The sequence below is a fragment of the Rissa tridactyla genome, chromosome 6, assembly GCF_028500815.1.
Source record: "Rissa tridactyla isolate bRisTri1 chromosome 6, bRisTri1.patW.cur.20221130, whole genome shotgun sequence".
In the NCBI taxonomy this organism is placed as follows: domain Eukaryota; kingdom Metazoa; phylum Chordata; class Aves; order Charadriiformes; family Laridae; genus Rissa; species Rissa tridactyla.
Window position 1 is genome coordinate 48,533,160 of NC_071471.1, and position 19,310 is coordinate 48,552,469.

General features: G+C 38.4%; 1 protein-coding gene across 2 annotated transcripts in view; it reads right to left on the bottom strand.

Annotated features, from left to right (window-relative positions):
• LRMDA (leucine rich melanocyte differentiation associated) overlaps positions 1-19,310 on the bottom strand; it is a 688,474-nt gene that overhangs the window by 633,441 nt on the left and 35,723 nt on the right. The window lies entirely within an intron of this gene.

Consider the following 19,310-nt stretch of genomic DNA (forward strand, 5'->3'; position numbering starts at 1 on the left):
CTTGGGTGCTTTTGCAACTAGCCTTTGCAAGAAGGAGTCTCATGCCACTCAAACCAGCCTTCTAAATTTAGTTTGTCTCCAAATGCATCAGGCAGCATTTTCTTCTTCTGAAGGTTTAAATACAAGCCAATATAAAAGTCAGAAGCATCATTCCTCTAGGATTAGCATCAATACAAGTTAACACTTAAAAACCCACAAAGTACAGTAAGCAGATCTTAGCAAAAACATGCATCTACCTAATGATTTTTAATATAACTTCTACTAAGCAGAGCAAACTAATGCAAGATCTATAAGATGTTAAGGAAAGAGAGATCAGTCTGCGATATTTATGACTTTAGTCATTCTTTCTCAAAACAACAGATGAAATAAAATGTATGACATTCCCAAAGAGGGAGTTTCTACTGTAATTCATCTTAAAATGCAATGTTCTGTCATCTCCAGTAACACTTACTGAAAGCAACCATCAATACTTTTTGTCAAAAACCTGCACTCTGTGTAAAATGTTCCATCAATCTCTATTTACATAAAACAAAAAACTTTCAGTGTGGTTCTAAAGCAGAACCATTCAGATTCTCTGTCTTCCATTTTCATGCTCTGTTGAAAAATTATTTTGACTGACACAAAAAAAAAAAACCCCATGCCTAACAATTTATGGCAAGGGTTTTTTTTTTTAAATGTAAAGCAAAAACCACATAGACTTGCTCTTTTCTATTGATCAGCTAAGCAAAATAAAGCATTTTTTGTTTACTTTGAACCACATCCAGTTTGCCTTCTATGTATAAACAGTCTAAATAGTCTAACTTAATAATTGGTGAACAATTTTGCAAAGTAAGCAATTTAATATAGTTCACTTAATCACGTTCATGTATCCTGTGTGCTTTTCCAGACATATAAAAAGCACTAAGAGTCACCATCCTGTAATTTTACTCATATGACCAGTACCATAAATTTCAATCAGAACTAAATCACAGGGAAAAGAATATATATGTATTCAATGCTTTTGGGTTTAGGGGCATAGTTTTCTAATCCTCATATTGCATTCACAGTGTTTCTAAGCTATTAGGCACTAGCAGATCAATACTCAAACAGTTGTTGTTAAAAAGCATGGAGGAAACCTATAGCAGAAATATACAGCCACAAAGCAGTCATTCATTTTCCAAGTACCAAGTTCACAGTCACAGTACTGGCCACATCCAGCAGTGAACTAGTTGACTTGAAAAGGAGAGCGGGGACTGTTTTCCAAATTCTTTCCTCTAGACTTTCCTCTAGAAGAGAAGTGTTCTTTTGCTTTATCACCTTCTCAAATGACAGTGTGCACCACCCTATGTAATTGAGCCGTGTCTTCGGGGCTGGAAGGCACACGAGTGGGACAGGCAGTGGAAGGGAGCGGAGCGGAGCTACCATGGACAGATCACAGAAACCCCGACGCCGCTGGCCTCCAGAGGGGCAGGACTGCACGGGGCGGCGCGCGACCTGGGTCTTCTCAGCGCCCAGAATGGGGCCCCAGAAAACGACTATCATCACACAGTATTTCCTTCTCACCAAATGGATTTGATCAATGATTTACCACGCTTTAGGTACTCTTTCTACAGCTATTTTTATACGTTCTGATCAATGGTCATTAGTTTGCAATTTTTATTTCAAAAGATAAGATGAAATAAACATATTTTTTCCTAGGCCACTTATTCAGCTAATAACTAATGAGGCTTTCAACTGGGGATATGATTTCAAGACTTGCCATCCCACTCTACCCCCTTTTTTCAGTCTATCAGCAGATCTTTTGCCATTTAGAAGCAATTTGGATAACATGCTGTTATTTTGCAGCTCTTTAACAGCTTTAAAATATGCAAACACTCTGAAAACAAGTAATTTTGGGGGTTATTCCACATCGTTCAGAAAATATTGTGGAAACACAATGTAGACAGCTTCTCAGTGTTCCTGAACTGTAGGCAACACAGAGTCCACAAATGAAGTAAACGAGTCCTAAAGAAAATATTTAAAGGAAAATATCTAACAATAAAACAATACCTAAAGAAGGAAAAAAAAAAAAAAAGAATCTAGGGAAAAAAATGCCTACATTTAAGCAGGGATCTATCACTTTAAAACAATCAGAAGATAACAGCCTAAATAACAGCATTAAAATCTAATGAAAGATCAGATAGAGAATTAGAAAGGTCTACTTTTCATATTCACTACTCTGGATACTCAGCAAGACCTTAATGAGCTGCCTTGACAACTCACCCAGTTTCATCCCCACTCCAGAGAGAGGCGGGGGGGAAATATATTGAAAATTCTTCCCAAATCCCACCTGATACAATAGATAAAAAATTTCTTTTGCTGCCTTTTTTTTTTTTTTTTTTTTACTGTGAACACTGACAATTTCTGTTTAACAGCCGTGGAAAACAAATAAATAAAATAAATTTTAAAAATCCACAACCAGTTTTCTGCAAGCTCTCACATCCGCACAGCTATATGGAGCCACACTTGAACTACACATCACATAAAGCACACACTTGATTTGCTGGCTGAGTAGTATCTCTTGGAGATGCAACCAAAAGCTCAGAAAACAAGATGAAGATATTTCTTGCTCCCTTTTCTTATAGATGAGAGACCCAAGACAGGACTCTTCTTCCACACAAGTTACAGGAATTTAACTCATTTTCCTAGTTCTAAAATAAACAGTTCGTAAATCAGTTAACTAAAACTAATTCAACTTCACATCACAGTACTGAAATTAGTGGTGCCTTTGTTGTGAAAAATCTACATTTGACTTCTCCTGGTTTTATGTGTATTTTATTTATAAATTACTAATGTTTTTCCTGAGGCAAAATGGCTGAAATAATATCTACACCAAACCATATCCCTGTCATCTGAAGGAAGAAAACACACAGTACAAATTGACTCAACGAGGGGGAGCTATTAGCAATGAATACACAAGCAATGCTCAATTCTGCACAATCATCATTACCTACACAGCTGAACACTTAACATGCTACCTCCTAGAAGAGTTACAAAGTGGCTGCCTACATTATTTTATAGACAGTCAAGAGAAATAAGAATATGATGTATGGCTAGGGAGAAAAAAAAAATTTACTTTTTTCCTTTCATATAAAATGATGTCCAGTTACACAAAAACCTCAGCTGAAGATCTCAAGGCACGCCTTGCTTTTTTTTCAAATCATATAAAACACAAAATCAGCTACAGCACAAATTCATCCCTTTAAGAACCTAGTAATCATTTGATTACAGCCAAAGAACTACTTATTTTAAAGCTATTAAATAATCAAAAATGTAATGCCTCCCAATCATTATAACATACATATGACAGAAACAACAGATGAACAATAGCAAATAATGCTACTACAGACATTTTTCTTTCCTATCGATATATAACATGCCAGGAAAGTAAAAAGTCAGCTTTAAAAGAAGACAGAAGTATTATAAGCTCCAGGAAGCTGTGAACACCATCTCAGATGTTACAGGATAGGGGAGGTGGGGGAAACCAATTAACTAGATGCATCCTTCCCTGCATGTCTACAGTCATTTGCTCACATGATGAATTCATGTTTTGCTTCTATCACTCGACTATACGGTTGCCCCCCACTACTCTTCTTGGGGAAAGAGAACCTTGTGGTGGAAAAAAATAAAAATAAAAAAAAGTCAGTCAAGCTACCCTTAGGAACATTTGGGGAAAAGAGAAATGTATTCAAATGTGTTCTGTAAAACAAAGTTTTCACTTGCCTCAGCAGACAAGCCATTATTAAACTTTTTTTAGTTTGTTTTAATAATCACTGCTACCAAAAAAAACCCTGAAGAGACCACAGGAAATCATGCAAGCAAAAGTAAAGAAGTTTACTCTGAAACAATTTTTTTTTTCAGAGAGCACTGTGATTAAATTGACTGTAAGGGTCTTAAAAAAGCTGACCAAATAAAATTGTAATAGCACAGAGTAATAGTACTTAGTTCACTGTTGCCCAGTTGTTTCTGCAAAACGCGAGCTCTAATTTTTCAAAAGTAAATTAAGCTTTAGCCTTTAATGCTTGTGGTTGAGAACCAGTGCAATGTTGCATTGGGAAGTCTTGAGGTTGAAAAGAAAAAGGCCAATTTAGCTTCACTTTTTTCAGGTGAATTACACAACTAGAATTTGACCCAGCAGTTCTGGGAAACATAATTTCAAGGAGTACACAATCAAATCTAATCTGGCCATCGTATCTGCCAACACCCATTCTCCATCTGCCTGATTTTTAATAGAACCTTCTATTTATTCTGGCCAAGGCTTGAGCCTGGCAGCTTGAGCCCTGAGTTCCCCCCAAGATGAAGGGCTTCAGTACCAGTAAATGCTACTGATACATACCAGTTCTTCCTTGAGTAAAAAGCAAGCACTCCAAGAAGTAAAGCAGAACAAGACACTTTAGAGAGAAAGATCCCTAAAACCCTGACAGAATTCTTCTGCAGACTGGTCAAAGCCCAGCTGAAAGATTCACCGTACATCAGGTCTGTTCTTAAGTTTGGATTAAAGCCTGCAGTTTCCTTCCTCTAACTCACAAGAGAATGCAATAAAACCCCAAGTGCCCTACCAATCCATTCTCTGGAATACCTCCCAAAGTCATTTCTAGTCTATCCCCTTTATTCAACAGAGTGCTTTCATGCAATTTTATGAACACAGCAACACACTAGATCATCCTGGCAACATGAAGCACAACTTGAACCTGCTAACTGTCAGTGGAAAAAAGATGGGTCGGCTGTAGGAAGAGGAGAGAAGGTGAAGGAACAAAGACAAAGCTGAAGGCAAAAGGCTCCTTTTGGGGAGTGGCTCTCAACAGCCAGAGGAGCTACCCGAGAGGTATGAACAGGGACAGATTCTTTTCTCAGCTCTGACTGCTCTAAGAGATGCATCTTCACTGCAGAATTAACAAAGCTCTCAAGGTACCATCTCTAATCTAGTTCCTGTTAACACAAAAAGCCTTCCACCAGCCTGGTTAACCCACTGACTTTCCAAATGGGGCAAGGGCTTTCAAAAGAGTACTGGGGTCTCCTAGTGCCTTTCAACAGGGGTCTCCTAGTGCCTCCCACCCAACACCTAGAGAAACGGTTTACCAGTTCCACTGGAATGGAAATGTAATGGGGCTCTACACCCAGCAGCCAAGAACTGAGGGACACATCTTCCAGCTCCACGTGGGGAGCGATGCTTCACCAGTGAGGGCACAGCAATTCATACATGACTCTTCAGTTTGTTGTTCCCAACAAAACCAGGTTAATCCAAATCATCCAGGCTGACCCTGCAGTGAAAACCTACTGAATAAAGGTTCGTTTTTCTAAGGCATCAGACCTTTACATTCATCCATATAACACAATTAACAATTAATTTCCGGGGCGGGGTGGGGGGGGAGAAGTATTTACTTGACCGAAGTCTAAATATCATTCAAGTGAGATTTGTACTAGAACCCCCATAATCTGGTGTCTGGCCAGACGGTAAACTGAGCTGGGGGCAGGGGGGGGTTGGGGGGGGGGGGCCTTATTGTACACAGTTTAAGTGAAAATATCAAGTGGCTTTGCCCTCACTCCACAAGGGGTCACTGAAAGTATCCAGAATTTATTAATTCATGGAAATTAACGAGGATTACCTATGTAAAATTTCTTCAGCCAGTGCAGGAGTGCTAACTTCTACCTTAAAGAAAAATAAATAAATACAACCAGGAAACTGATGTACTGGTAAACTTAAACAAGAAAAAAAAAAATGCACACACAGAGTAGGTCAAAACCACAAGTATCCATCATTCTTTTGTCCTGGTCCTGTCACTGTCTAGGGGCCAGCACAAAAGTACAAGATGAAAACCATTAATTTTGGGCATCATGCAAAAATAATCCAAATCAATTGCCTCCAAGCTCCCCAAAATAAGAAGTGAGCAAGTCTGATCAATGACTTTCAATTAAGATGATGAAAAAAGGCCGCTGAATTTGCTTAAGGGAACCCGGAAGCCACACACACCCTGCATGCGCTCTGTTGTCTCTAGTTGAAAGACAGTACAGATAAAGGAATCGGCCACATGAAATTTTGAGATTCATCCCAGGTGGCCATAAAAATAACAGAATTTCAAAAATTTAGACAGCGAGCCTATTCCCACGGTGGAAGCCCCACTTAACATTTCCCAAATTAAAAGTCCTTCCAATAATAACAGAAATCTGAAAGCCTGCATTAGCAAGGGCTAGCTCCTTCCAACCGTTTGTTCAGAGACTCTCCAACAAGCATACAGCACACTGTAAGAATTCAATTTGGAAACCATCATCTAAAGCACAGAGGAGAACAGGAAAGTCATATTGCTATAATGCTTAGATTATCAATCATCTTGACAGTTTATTGGCTTTATCACCACACATACCATTAAAATGATGTCTGGCCTAGAATGTCAGGAGGCAAACATTAAACAGACCAGGATTAAAAAGCAGATCCCAAACAGCACTCCAGTAAAGTTTCCCTTCCACTCTGAAATTAGAGCTGACTAAGTAACTGGCGCTAGACTTTGAAGAAATATACAGCCTAAAAGGCGCAGAGTCAACACAGACTTGACAAGCTGATAGGTAATGTCATGTTATGGCAACTCTAAAGCTCCTGTGGTTGATTTATCACGTACTGCGTGCAACAGAATGATTGCTAATGGAGGCGAGGGGGGGAAATCAACAAAACAACAACAGCTTAATTTGCTGCTTCTTAGAGCAAGGGGTTGCGTCAAAGGGGCCTTGAAGTCAAGCAGCAATGCTTGTTTTATCAATTCTGTAATTATCAAACACGCACATTAACAATAACATTTGTTACACTGAAGTAATTTTACAGATTAGGAAAATCTAACAGTGACAGAATATATTCATAATTCAATAGTACCAGATAATGAAAGAGATAAAAATCCTGAATTTTTAAAGCATAGCTGTGTGTGTCAGTCTGGTAACTAAATCCTGACACAATTAAAATTGTGCATCAACAGGGTGCAGTTGAGAACTGTGTCATTTGTTCAGGACCATACTTCCATGTGCTCAGGAATATGCGGACAGGCAGTTACAGCTAATTAAACGCAACTTTCCTTTTCTCCAACACCCTCCTCCCCAGCCCTGAAAAATCTGACATTTCTAAGTAATATTTTAGTTCCTGTTTCTTTCTCTTCTTTTTGCCTTATTTCCCCCCCAAATGCATTGACATTTGCATTATCCTCCTAATTTATTTAGAATAAATATGTCAATTTTAAATTACAAATAAGCTAATGGCACGTCCATCCAAATAACTGAGCTAAAGTATTTGCCAAAAATAAACTGTTTATATGCTTTCTTACATGTATTGGTTCTGGCTGAGGTGGAGTTAATTTTCCCCATAGCAGCCTTCACAGTGCTGTGCTTTGTACTGGTAGCGAGAAAGGTGCTGGTAACACACCAGTGTTTCGGCTACTGCTGAGCAGTGCTTGCACAGCATCAAGGCTGTCTCTCCATTTCCCCCCCTCACCAGCAGGCTGGGGGGTGGGCAAGGTCTTGGGAGGGGTCACAGCAAGGACAGGTGACCCAAGCTGACCAAAGGGATATTCCATACCATATGACCATCTTGGCAATAAAAGCTAGGAGAAAGGAGGAGGAAAGGTGCAACATTTGTTATTTACAACGTTTGTCTTCCAGAGCAACCCCTACGCATACTGAAGACCTGCTTCCTGGGAAGTGGCTGAACGTTGCCTGCTGATGGGAAGTAGAGAATAAATCTTTTGTTTTCCTTTGCCTCCATGCACGGCCTTTGCTTTTGCATTATTAAAGTGCCTTTATCTTGACCCATGAGGGTTTTTTTCCACCTTATTTCCCCCCCCCGTCTTGCTGAGGAGGGGGGTGATAGAGCAGCTTGGTGGGCACCTGGCATCCCACCAACGTCAACCCAGCACATTATGTCATTCAAAATCAACATGCCCATACCTGTCTCAATTTTAAACAGATTAATCCAATAGCAACCACAGCCTACTACACTGATTTATATCTCATCATATACATTGCTTGAAGGAGTACTTCTATCTCCAAGAAAGGTGTTGGGATGTTCAGCATTTGCCAAACACTGATAGATCTTTGTTGTATAAGCATTACAGCTTTAATATTTTTATCCCATTGCAAGAAAGATTCAGCTCTGTAATTATTATTTCACAGTCCACATTTATTCATATTTTGAGGGACTGAAGCAGTGGTTTCCAGTACATGTTGTCATTTTGAAATTAAAAGGCAGCTAAATGAAATCCTAACTTAAGCAAAAGTGCTGACTTAATACTTGGTAAACCATGGCACCAATCTGTAGTAAAAAAAAAATCACTGTTTTATCCTTAACTGTGACATTTACCATATGTCAGCTGAAGCAAGAATTTCAGCAAGGTCAGAGCCACAGAAGAAATCTCTCCGCTGAATTTTAAAAATACAGGTAAAGATACCTAGAACTGTTATCTGGCAAAGACACACAAAACACATACAATCTCATAAATAAGACTGAAGATGATCAAACTTTGGAAGCTATTTCCAAAGATCTGAACGCTTCTCAGACATCTGATATCACTTCTTACCAACCTCTGAATGACCCAAGTGAAATTTCTAATTGACTAAAAAGGATGTTCTAAATTAGGAACCTCACGAGGACTCTCTTTGTTGCCTCCAACTATCACACTGTCGGAGGAGTATGGCTTGGAACTGATCTAACCAACAAAGGGAAGTTTAGATGCTAATTGTACTGTTAGAAGGTCCAAACTACAGGAAAGGGGCCTCAGAAAAGTGCAGATTACCAGAAAATACACACAGACGTGAACTCTCCCTCCCCAGAAGTTTGTTTCATCAGCTGTTCTTCATATTGTGATAGTTCTATGCATTTATTTGGAGGAGAGTTGTGGGGGAGTGGACACACAACAAAAAGGTGGGGGAAGAAAACACGCATACCCCACCTATAACAGTTACCATGTTGTCTTTGAAATTAGTGAGGAGAATAAGAGCAATCTTCTCCAGCAGCAGATGACTCCCTACCAAAGCACAGTATCAAGATTAGCATCCTAAACAGAGGAGAGAACAGTCGTGCTTGCTTCAGGAGTCTTTTCATCAACACCTGCCCATTCAGAGCATCTAAAACACACACAGCGTTTGTGGCAAGAAAGCGTTATAGCAAACCCCAAGATATTAAGAGGATAGAGTAATTTCATTTATCCACCGCTACAGGGTTTGCTATATACAGATTGCTTGCTCTAGGAGCTTTACTTCTCATACCACAACTACGGTACTGTACCCAGCAAGTCCCCAGGGACCCAGGCCTCACTAGCAGTTAATGATCCATTAGACAGCCACCTTGATGCAAACCAGAAGGTGGCTAATGCTCTAACAAAGTGGTCCTAAACTACAATAACAGACAACATTCAAGGATTACAGCCACTATAAACCAGTAGTCATAGTTAATAACTGTAATATTTCATTAAAATGGCTAGAAATAATGCATACCAGACACCCAAACAATTACAGATGACCGCAATGGTATTAGAAAAGTTGTAACATAACATTGAAAGAAAACAAGCTAGCCACTTGCCGCAGCACAATGAATGTATGTATCTTCTCAGCATAAACTCTTCCTGGTTGTTTCACCATCACAGGCACAGAAAAAAAATAGATAAAAACTAGAAATTCAAGACAAATAGCTGTCAGTATTATTACCAGTCACAGTAAAAAAGCAGCACCTTGAAGAGAAGCAAGGAGACTTCTGCGCTGTTTACGTGCAGCTCAGCCAATAAAGCTACCTTCATAGCTTCCATTTGCTTACATTTTTCCTGAAGACTAGCACACCAGTATCTGTGTCAGAAGACAAACCATTAGGTAGTTGACCTGCTTTCACAAGAGAACAATTTGTACCATCTAAACATAGATTATAAAATACACATCAAACTTTGCATGGTTTAACTCTGTACCACAGTCACTTCATTGTCCATTCATGCCCCTTGCAAATTCATTTAGAGACCTAGAACCAGAATGTTAAAAAAAAAAATAAAATGTAGTCTTAGCTTAAATATCAAAACCAATTATATTAGTGTAGAATACTGTAGCATGATTTGGGCAGCGCAATTAGACTGGTATTGATAACATGGTAAAGAAGTAAAACTCTTTACAAAGCTAGCTCTAACACACTGCTATTGCAAAAAGTGTATATAGAAGCAAGGAAAAACAAGGCAAAAATTAATCTATACCTATTTAATTTAGGTTAAAAATTCATTAGATACCAAATTAACTTCAGTATTAATAACTTAAAACAGAATTCTTCAGAAAGCTTTGCATCTTGATAAATGAAAGTTATACCGTAAGTGCTATCACCCATTTATCAGGATTAGGATATTAGATTATATTTTCGTTGTATTGGGTAGATAGTATGAACAGCTACACTTGAAAGCATAAAAAAAATGGGCCAAATAAAGAAAAACTAGTTGGAACAAAAGAGTGGAAATGTGATTTCCACAGAAGTTCTGTAAAGCGCTATTTTACTGGCAATATAGTTAGCCATTGGCAATGTGCCATACACCCAGAGAAACATGGGGCCTATAAAAAGCCTGTGACATGGTGCAAAAGAGGGGTTTTAACACACCCTAAAACACACAGATGGCAATGACAAAGATATTTACTTTTGAAAGAATGCTCTTGAAGCTTTGTAAAAATTGCAATCAATTTCATCACTGAAGGAGGAAGGTTTAGAAGGTGAAGTTAAATTAATTTGGTTTCTTTTCTAGCTGGTGGTTTAGAATTTTAAATTGGTTTGTTGCTTTTCAGAGGTGGATGAAATGAGTAGGGATGAAGTGACTGCTAGTTAAAAAAGCCTCAAGATCCTTTGGTATAGGAGGCACTACTAAAATTGTAAACAGAATGTAATTTACTATTAACAACTTACTTGCCCTAAGGAACAAAAAGTTAGAAAAAGGCCCATACAAGATGCTTTCCTTGCAACAGGCGTAGTACATAGCACTAATTTTCTTGCATGCTTTTGTGTGATGACGTTCATCATTGTAATAAAGTGTGCACCGCAAACGAACAACTTACACACATATGCATGTATACTTTAATAATCACTGAACAACAAGCTTGGATGCGCTGCCCAGCACAGTAACAAAGCAATTCTGGTCTAAATACAACTTCACTGTCAGAAACAGAAAGCTACCATTATCCTCACGTTTCCAATAATCTGTTAACACACTTCTTCCCTTCTTCCATTATGCATCTCCCACTAAATCCTCTCCCCAAAAGGCGTGGTAAGAGTAACAAGGCCACCACCCTCATATACTGAAGATGTACAAAGGCCTCAATCGTCATGTCTTCGCTAGAGATTAAAGTTCGTTCTCTGCAAACCTAGAATACAGCTTTCAGTTTAGTCTAGTTTTCTCCAAAAAGAGCCTAGCCTGCACTTGCCTAAATCACTTTGTGGAACCAATCAATGATCAGTAAGCAGGGACTTCTGGGGGATTCACTTACAAAATGGCACTGCTGCTCCAAACCAAAACACTAACATAGATGCAGTGTCGCTTACGTCCCATACACCCAAAGGAAAATGAACAACAGCAGTTCGGCAGGCCACAGGAAGGCAGCAGGATAGCCTGCTGAAACAACACGTGGTGAAAGTTTACCACCTACACCCTATAAACAGTGTTTACAGATTCAAACCAGACCCCACATCTCCTAGTTCTGGAGAATCCCAAGCCTCTCCTTCAAGGTGACAGCCCTTCACATACTCCATTACCTCATCCAACTGCTTAGCACAATTACAGCACCCAGCCTCCGTGATCCAGAGTGCTCAGGGAGCAACAGTATACTGGATTGTCTGCTGCATACGTTCCCAGGGACACTTGTTGGGACAGGTTTTTACAACAAAAACAAACAAAAAAAACCCCAGCCCAGTAAAACTGCCCCAACCCTACATCATGATAAAGGGGTACTCATTTGAGGCTCAGCAGGAAGGGGAGACTGTAGGTGACGTTACTTGACAGGTTCACGCAGCAAAATTTGAGTGCGGAACAGCCCTCTGTTTTCACACCTCTATGTCTGTCGTTGTCAGGACACTGCTCTAACAATTTGATAATCCAGACCAATTCTTGTCTGAGTGGGCAGACAACCCCAAGAACACTTTAAACACCCAACCAGTAACTGCATCCTACTTCAGAGTGTGAAAAGACACATGATTTTTTCAAACACCGTGCATTCCTGGAAGAATATTCTTTGATTTAGAAAACGAATTAATAATTAACCTTCTCATAAGTCTACAGTTTTAATGGTATTTGTAGGAATGGTAATTCTCCTACCCATCAACGCAAATCAACGTGAACTTCAGAGATACAAGGAAAAATACAGTGGTATTAATTTCTGGGGGAAGATTTTAATCATCTCTTTTGTGCAGTTTAAGACACTGCTGTACATTTTGCATTGAAGTCTCACACAGAAGTCGAAATGCTTATCATTTAAGAAGCCTGTATAAACTACTATTGTAACAATCACTTTCATAAATGGTCATCCAAACTGCCTTTATTACTTTTATACTGAAAGCCCATATATCATTTAAAACCTTAGAATGTAAATTACACCTTTACAGTAAGGTACACTTACCAGGCTTTCTATTTACAGTACTAGATATAAAGAAAAATGCCGCCAAAACAGCAACATTTAATACCTCCGTACCAACCATAAAATTGAATAAGTATTTTGAGATCAATGAGTGTATAGGATCAAAATGAAGATTCAGCAATACAAGCATCTATGCATTTTTTCAGCAACTACCAGGACACTGCAGGCATGTTTTCTGCCTAATTCTTATCTGCAAAAAGGTCCAAATTCCAAGTTTGCTAAGGCTGCTTTTCTGAAGCAACAATTCCTCAGTCAATGAAAATTCAGTATTTTAGGGCATGCAGCTCTCTTATCTGGTGTTGATTTTTCCTAAACAACAAAAAAAATGGACCAGAGTTTGGAATCTAATTCAGAAGTATCCCAGGGCTGTCTCTGTTTTCTAAAGCTTCATTTGTAAATGAAGTGAGGAATATCTCACTTAGTCCCAAATACTGAATGATTATGAACACTTAGTCACAGAGATGATAATAAATAATAATACCCAACAACAAATAACAACCACAAACCAGCCTAGCTTTGTTATACCTTTCAACTCAGTCATCTCTTTACCATCTTCAACCAGTAGCTGGCTGCTGCTATGACCTGTCTGAATCTGAAGATTTATGGGGCTGGGTAACGTACGCTGCAACCACACAGGTGCGCAAAGACATAAATGGCAGCTGCCAAAGCGTTCGAGTATCAGTTGCCCAAATCTGAGGAATTTAAGTTTGTTTTCAGACCTCAGAATCATCATCACAAAATACAGAAAAGCTCCTTACAAATTAAGGATGCTGCAACTCCAAAGAAACTACTAAAGGGAAAACTGTTTTATTTATCCTCAGTCCAGAAAACAGTTTGACTTGAGGTGAGGGGGGAAGAACAGGGAGAGCAGAGAGGAAAGGGAAGAAAAATTAGTTGCTGAATTTTTGAAAGACAATGCATCCATTGCATTTCAGAAGTTAAGATATTTCAGTGTACAATGTCTCAAATTATTTAAAAAACAAACAAAAAATGCAAACAAAAAAAAGAAAACCCAAAACCAAAGTCAGAAACAGAGACTGTCAGCAATATCTCACTACTAACTTCTGAGACTCCACACAGCTGACTTTCTTGATCTCACAACCTGGCTCTCACTCCAAATGCACCTCCTCCTACACGCACCTCCCTCCACTACAGACACACGTATCCCACCCCCACCCCCCTTAGGATAGTGTACTCACACTGAATTTCTTCCTGCCAAAGACAGCAGCAACCTACTCCCATTAAAGTTTAACAAAACAAAATCACCTTTTACTGGTTCCACTGAGGAAATGCCAAGTTCTAAAGTTACAGGCACCTCTAGAATGTGTCAGGTCTGACAGGAAAAAAACATTCTTTAAAAGTAGTTGCCTACTGATAGGAGAGACAAGATTTAACCAGAAACATCATCTCTTTGCAACACCTTGGTTGCATACGCAATGAAGTTATGGGAAATTTGGGCTCTGGAACAAGAGCTTCTGAGGACATTTCATTCAGGCGAGCATACCCCAGTAGGTTTTGTAGAAAACAAAGTACTGTGAAGAGATGACGCATATTTCCTCATTTTCCATGCCAGAAATAGAATATTAAATTAAAAAATTAAGCTTTATTTCATAGAGGCCGCAAAAAGCAGTGTCCTTTTTATAAAAGTAGGAAGCCTCCAGACATCCATAATATTCATTCAATGAGCATTGTTCGATAAATGTTGCAACCCTGAAGCTTTTAAATGTATTAAAGTGATGATATCATCACTTTAAAGGCACTTCAACAGAACATTAGGAGAGAAACAATATTCTTTTTTTCAAACTCAAAATAACAGTAACCAAGTTGATTAAAAGCCTTTTCTACTAAAAATATTTGCAGTATCTGCATTTACAGGCTTCTCTAGGTAAGAGTAGCAAACAATATACAAAATTCTAAAATAACAAAAAAAAAACCCATAAACTAATATCGCAGAATAAACATTTCATTTATGTTTCAAGAGATACATGCTTATGGTGAATAAGTAGAAATACAAAATAATAAATATTTGGAAGATATAGTATTTCCACCTATTGTACTTAAAAGCTCAAAAATGTATTCAATTCCATGCACAGAGCTGCTCTGAAAGCCACATTGAATATATTGCCTTTGTTTGTTTAGGTTATGCACAAATAAACATTGGGATGACAGTTAAAGACACATCCTTGAAGTAGTCTACCCAATAAATTTGGAAAGAGAATGAAGAGGAGGAGAAATAAAAAAGTCTAGCTGTATAAGATTCTCTTTGTTGCTTGCTTGTTAAGGAATCCTTCTGGCACAACTGAGGGGATTATGAATTCACATGTGAATTTATCCCCTATTAAACTTTTAGTAAAAGGGTCAGTTAGCAGGAATGATAAAGCTCAGGCACACCAGTCACATGCTGGCAGAGCATCTGTGACTGGCTCTGCTCAGGCATGGCACTGGTTTATAGCTTTAACATCAAGAGGAAGCTGTGGGGGAGGGTGGAAAACAGTCCACTTCTGGAATACTTGAAATAGTACAAAGTACAGTTTCACAAGAGACAAAGGCAGCATGACTTCAGGTCACACTTTTTTTTTTTCTTTTTTTTTTCTTAAAGGGAGCACTAAAAAGACAGTCCAGGCTAAAATCTCCCATCTCACCAGCAAGGGTTTTCACTACTCCCTTAAGACTTCTGTAATACTTTTGGCTACTCAGATCTTCCTCTTTTCCACCACAAGAACTCCTGCTGTTGGGCTACCTTAGCTTCCAAGCATCTTTCCTAGACTTACAGGTATATCACTGCTATATAGGCAGCAGTTAAAGCTATGCAGTAACTTTACCAATGCTGAAGCCAGATCAAAATTTACATTTACCTTTCACGTCAACATAGCATACTTTCTTTTTAAAATTTACACTTTTACGCAATTATACAATGTAACGCAGAGGGCAATCCTGCTTGCAACTTCCTACCATTGTGTTATTTCTACAAGAGATTTGGTTCAAGCTTTTGGGGTAAATAGAAAAGCACAAGGGCCAGCAACAATACAGCAGGTTCAGCCAAGATGCAAAACTCACCTTCCTTATGACAAGAGGTTCTGTGGAGCCGGTCTGCTCATTCTCACCAGGCAGTACGTCCACTGTTCAAGTGCCCTGACACCTAACTTGTCTTCCCAGGCTCTTCTTCAAAACCGCTGGGGATTGTGCATTCTCTAAAGAGTCATTCCCATCTGACCTTTCCCTCATACTCCCCAGCTGCAACCCTCACACAGGGCATTTGCAGCACACACCTTGGCCTCTAACGCGACACAGGGCCCCCATGAGAGGTCTGCAGGCTCACTGAGCCCAGCACACCAGCGTCCTGCACTACAGGGAGGGATGTCCCTGCTCGGGCAGCCCTGTGCTCAATAGGGCCATGCTGGGAGACACCCGCTCCTTTCCCCATCAGGTGATTCAAAGAACCCAGGAGCAGACCTCTCGCTCTCCTGCACTTGGAGGACCCAACAGGTGCAATATTACGTGTTGACACGTTTAGAAGTCTAGTTGGTTTAGGAGTCAATAGTAATAAGGCAAACACTCACACTGCTTGGCAATCCACTTCAAACATGACATTGGTGAATTCTTGCACATTAAGTGACACAAATAAAAAGGTAAATACAAAAAAAGCCCGACCTTCAGAAAACTTTTACCAGGCTTTGAAGGAAGGGTATTATAAAATAATCTTCCAGATATACTGTACAGAATAGTGAAGATTTCCAGAAATTCTGAAATAATACTTTATTTGCCCATCAAAAACAATGTGACAACATTTTTCAAAGTTATCCACAAAAGCTACATCACGAAAAATGGGTCATATACATTGAAATTGCTTTGAGGTAGAAGAGGACAATAGTTTGGATTAAACCTGCTTTCTGCTCACTTCACCCTCAGAGTAACGTAATATTCTATAGCTACACATTTGCTTTTTCTGCCCATTGTGGTTTGATCAGGAGTATTCCTGGAGAAGTCTGTTTTATGCTACTGGGTCAGTTTTAGTCTGCAGCACAATTTACATGGTATCTGTTTCTATTTCCTACATGGATTAATATCCCAGCACTTCTGTCAAACATTTGTCTATATAAGTTTAGACTTTGCTTTAGCACCATTTTTTCCATCATTCAAATTGCTTCCACTGTTAATGGAAAGAAAAAATGAACTTAATTAGAAACAAACTAGGTTATTTATGTATTTATTTATTTATTGCATTCTGTGTTTTCATATTAAATAGGAGGGGTTTTTCTTGTGTTTGAAAGAACAGGCTTACTACCTAAGTCGTATTTTTCTCAACTCTCGTTTTTAATCTTTTCCACATGCTCAATTTGACTGTGCTATTGATGCATCTACCATTCCATATGATGCAATTGCATTGCATGGCTTAACATACGAAAACAACCAAAGATCAGAACATTTAACACCTGCAAAGTAATCTTCAATTACTGCCTTTAGTCAAATTATAAACTAAGCAAACAAGGAAGACAGACATGTGCCATGCTAATATACTTGCACAACAGGATTTAAAAATGTTTGAAATTATTTGAAAACAATTTTTAAAAACAAGCAATGATTGAGAATAGGTTTATGCTCTATAAAATGGGGCTCTAACAATTTATATTGTTTTAAAGGAGGAGGATCTGCAAACTGTAACACAATACAGTTTTGCATCAACCAATCACCAGATGACAATATTTTTGTAACATAATGAGGAATACAGCTCACAAGTGCCTTCACCTTTCCCAGGCACTCCTCAACTGCTGTCTTTTTTCCCCACAGAGAAAGAAAGTGAATAGCCATTGAAATAATTTAAATTTCTTCTTTTAAAAAAATAAATAAATAAAGCAAGCTTTCTATTATACAGTTTGGAGAATTTTTGTTTTTGTTGTCAGAATTTGCCTTTTTTTTCCTCTATTATATTTAGAAAGAAGAGTACAATGAAGAAAAGCAAGTGGGTTTGCCATCAAAAGCATTCATTGCTCTGACACACAAACACCTGTCAGTGGAAAAAGTCTTCAACTTCTTTGCTTCTCTTTACTATGAAGCAAACGCGCATGAAGCTTTCAGACTATTTTCTTCCAGTGTTTTGAAGTACCTTTCAGTTCACATGAAGGCTAACAATTGCAAAGAAGCAGAAGAGAAGGAAAAACTGGCACAACGGAAAGACTGAGGAGCAGCGAAAGCCTCCCTGCTTATACTTATTCTTTTGTTGAACACTCTTGTGGCACACCCATTTAAAGCACAGCCAAAAAGATAGATAAAAATCAGGAAAAATATTTCAAAAGTTTAATTCCTAATGTAAATTTCTTCCCCTGTATGTTTTTTCTTCCCAATGAGATTTACACAATAACGACATGAAAGCACAATACATTTAACAACAAACTACAGTATTAGAGCACTATTTATATAAAATTACAATTTAGTTTACACAAGAATGTCTTGCATTGAAATATTTATCTCGAATTATCTTAACTGCCTGTAACTGATAGAACAACTATAGCAGATTAAAGAGGTTTCATAGCTAACACAATGACTACTGAAACAAGAACCAACATTTTTAGAAAGTGTATGAAAAATATAAGATTATTTTGAAATTACTGTTGCCAATAGCCACATAGCTAGAATTAAGCTTGTTAGTTTTGTACGAAAAAATTCCAAAATATCAGTATGTTTCACTGACACGAAGTTAAATCTTTACAAATTTCACATTAAAAAAAAAAAAAAAAGAAAAGAAAACTTGCAGAAATATCATGCAAGCAATCTCATGACAACAAAGCCTATCCTTCTTGTGGATTAGGAAACCCTCCCTTTCATCTGATGAAGTAGTTCTTCCTCCGACTCCCAGTGCTTACCCTCCCCTATCAATCCAGGGATACCTTTTCTCTGGAACAATTACACTTGAGGAGTTTTGAACTCCTGGTTCAGACTAATCCATCTAACGACAGAAGCACCTTTCAAGCTTCCATTTGACACAAGTCCATCGTTCATCATTTGCCGGTGCATATGCTTTTTGCTGACAGAGCTCCATTACTAGAAAAAGCTCAGTAAGTAAAGCTGATTTGAAACAACTATATATTATAGGTAGCCTGCATGAGACACACTGATTTGGAGTCTAGAAAATCACCACATAAAAAAGGAGGAGGGGGGGTGGCTGAAAAGAACTATTTAATTATTAAAATACTTCCACTTCTTACTAACAGCTGCAATGTGATTTATTAGTGTTAATTTGCAATTTACTTGGGGAACAAGGGAAGAGAAATTTAACTCTATATAGCAAGTACGTAACATGCCTTGTAATTCTTGGACCAGAAATGTTTTTGTCTTTGATTAATAATAAAATGCTGCACCAATGCTATCAAAACACAGACCCCTACCAACTTCAGCATGTTGTAAGATCATCACAGCTGGAAAACAATATGTTGAACCATAAATTCAGCAGCACAAGCAAGAAAACATTTGATTCTATTTTTTGACCAAACAATGACATAATTCAGATAACATTAACAAGGTATTTTTGTAGTATCTTTGGTAATTGTAAGTGATTTACCAACGCATTAAGCTTTAGTGTTCTGTGTGGTTTAGTATTTCAGTCTCTGTTTCACAAATGCAAGTGTAGGGCAAAGAGAGGGTAAGTAACATACTCAACATTCACGTTTTCTTATTCA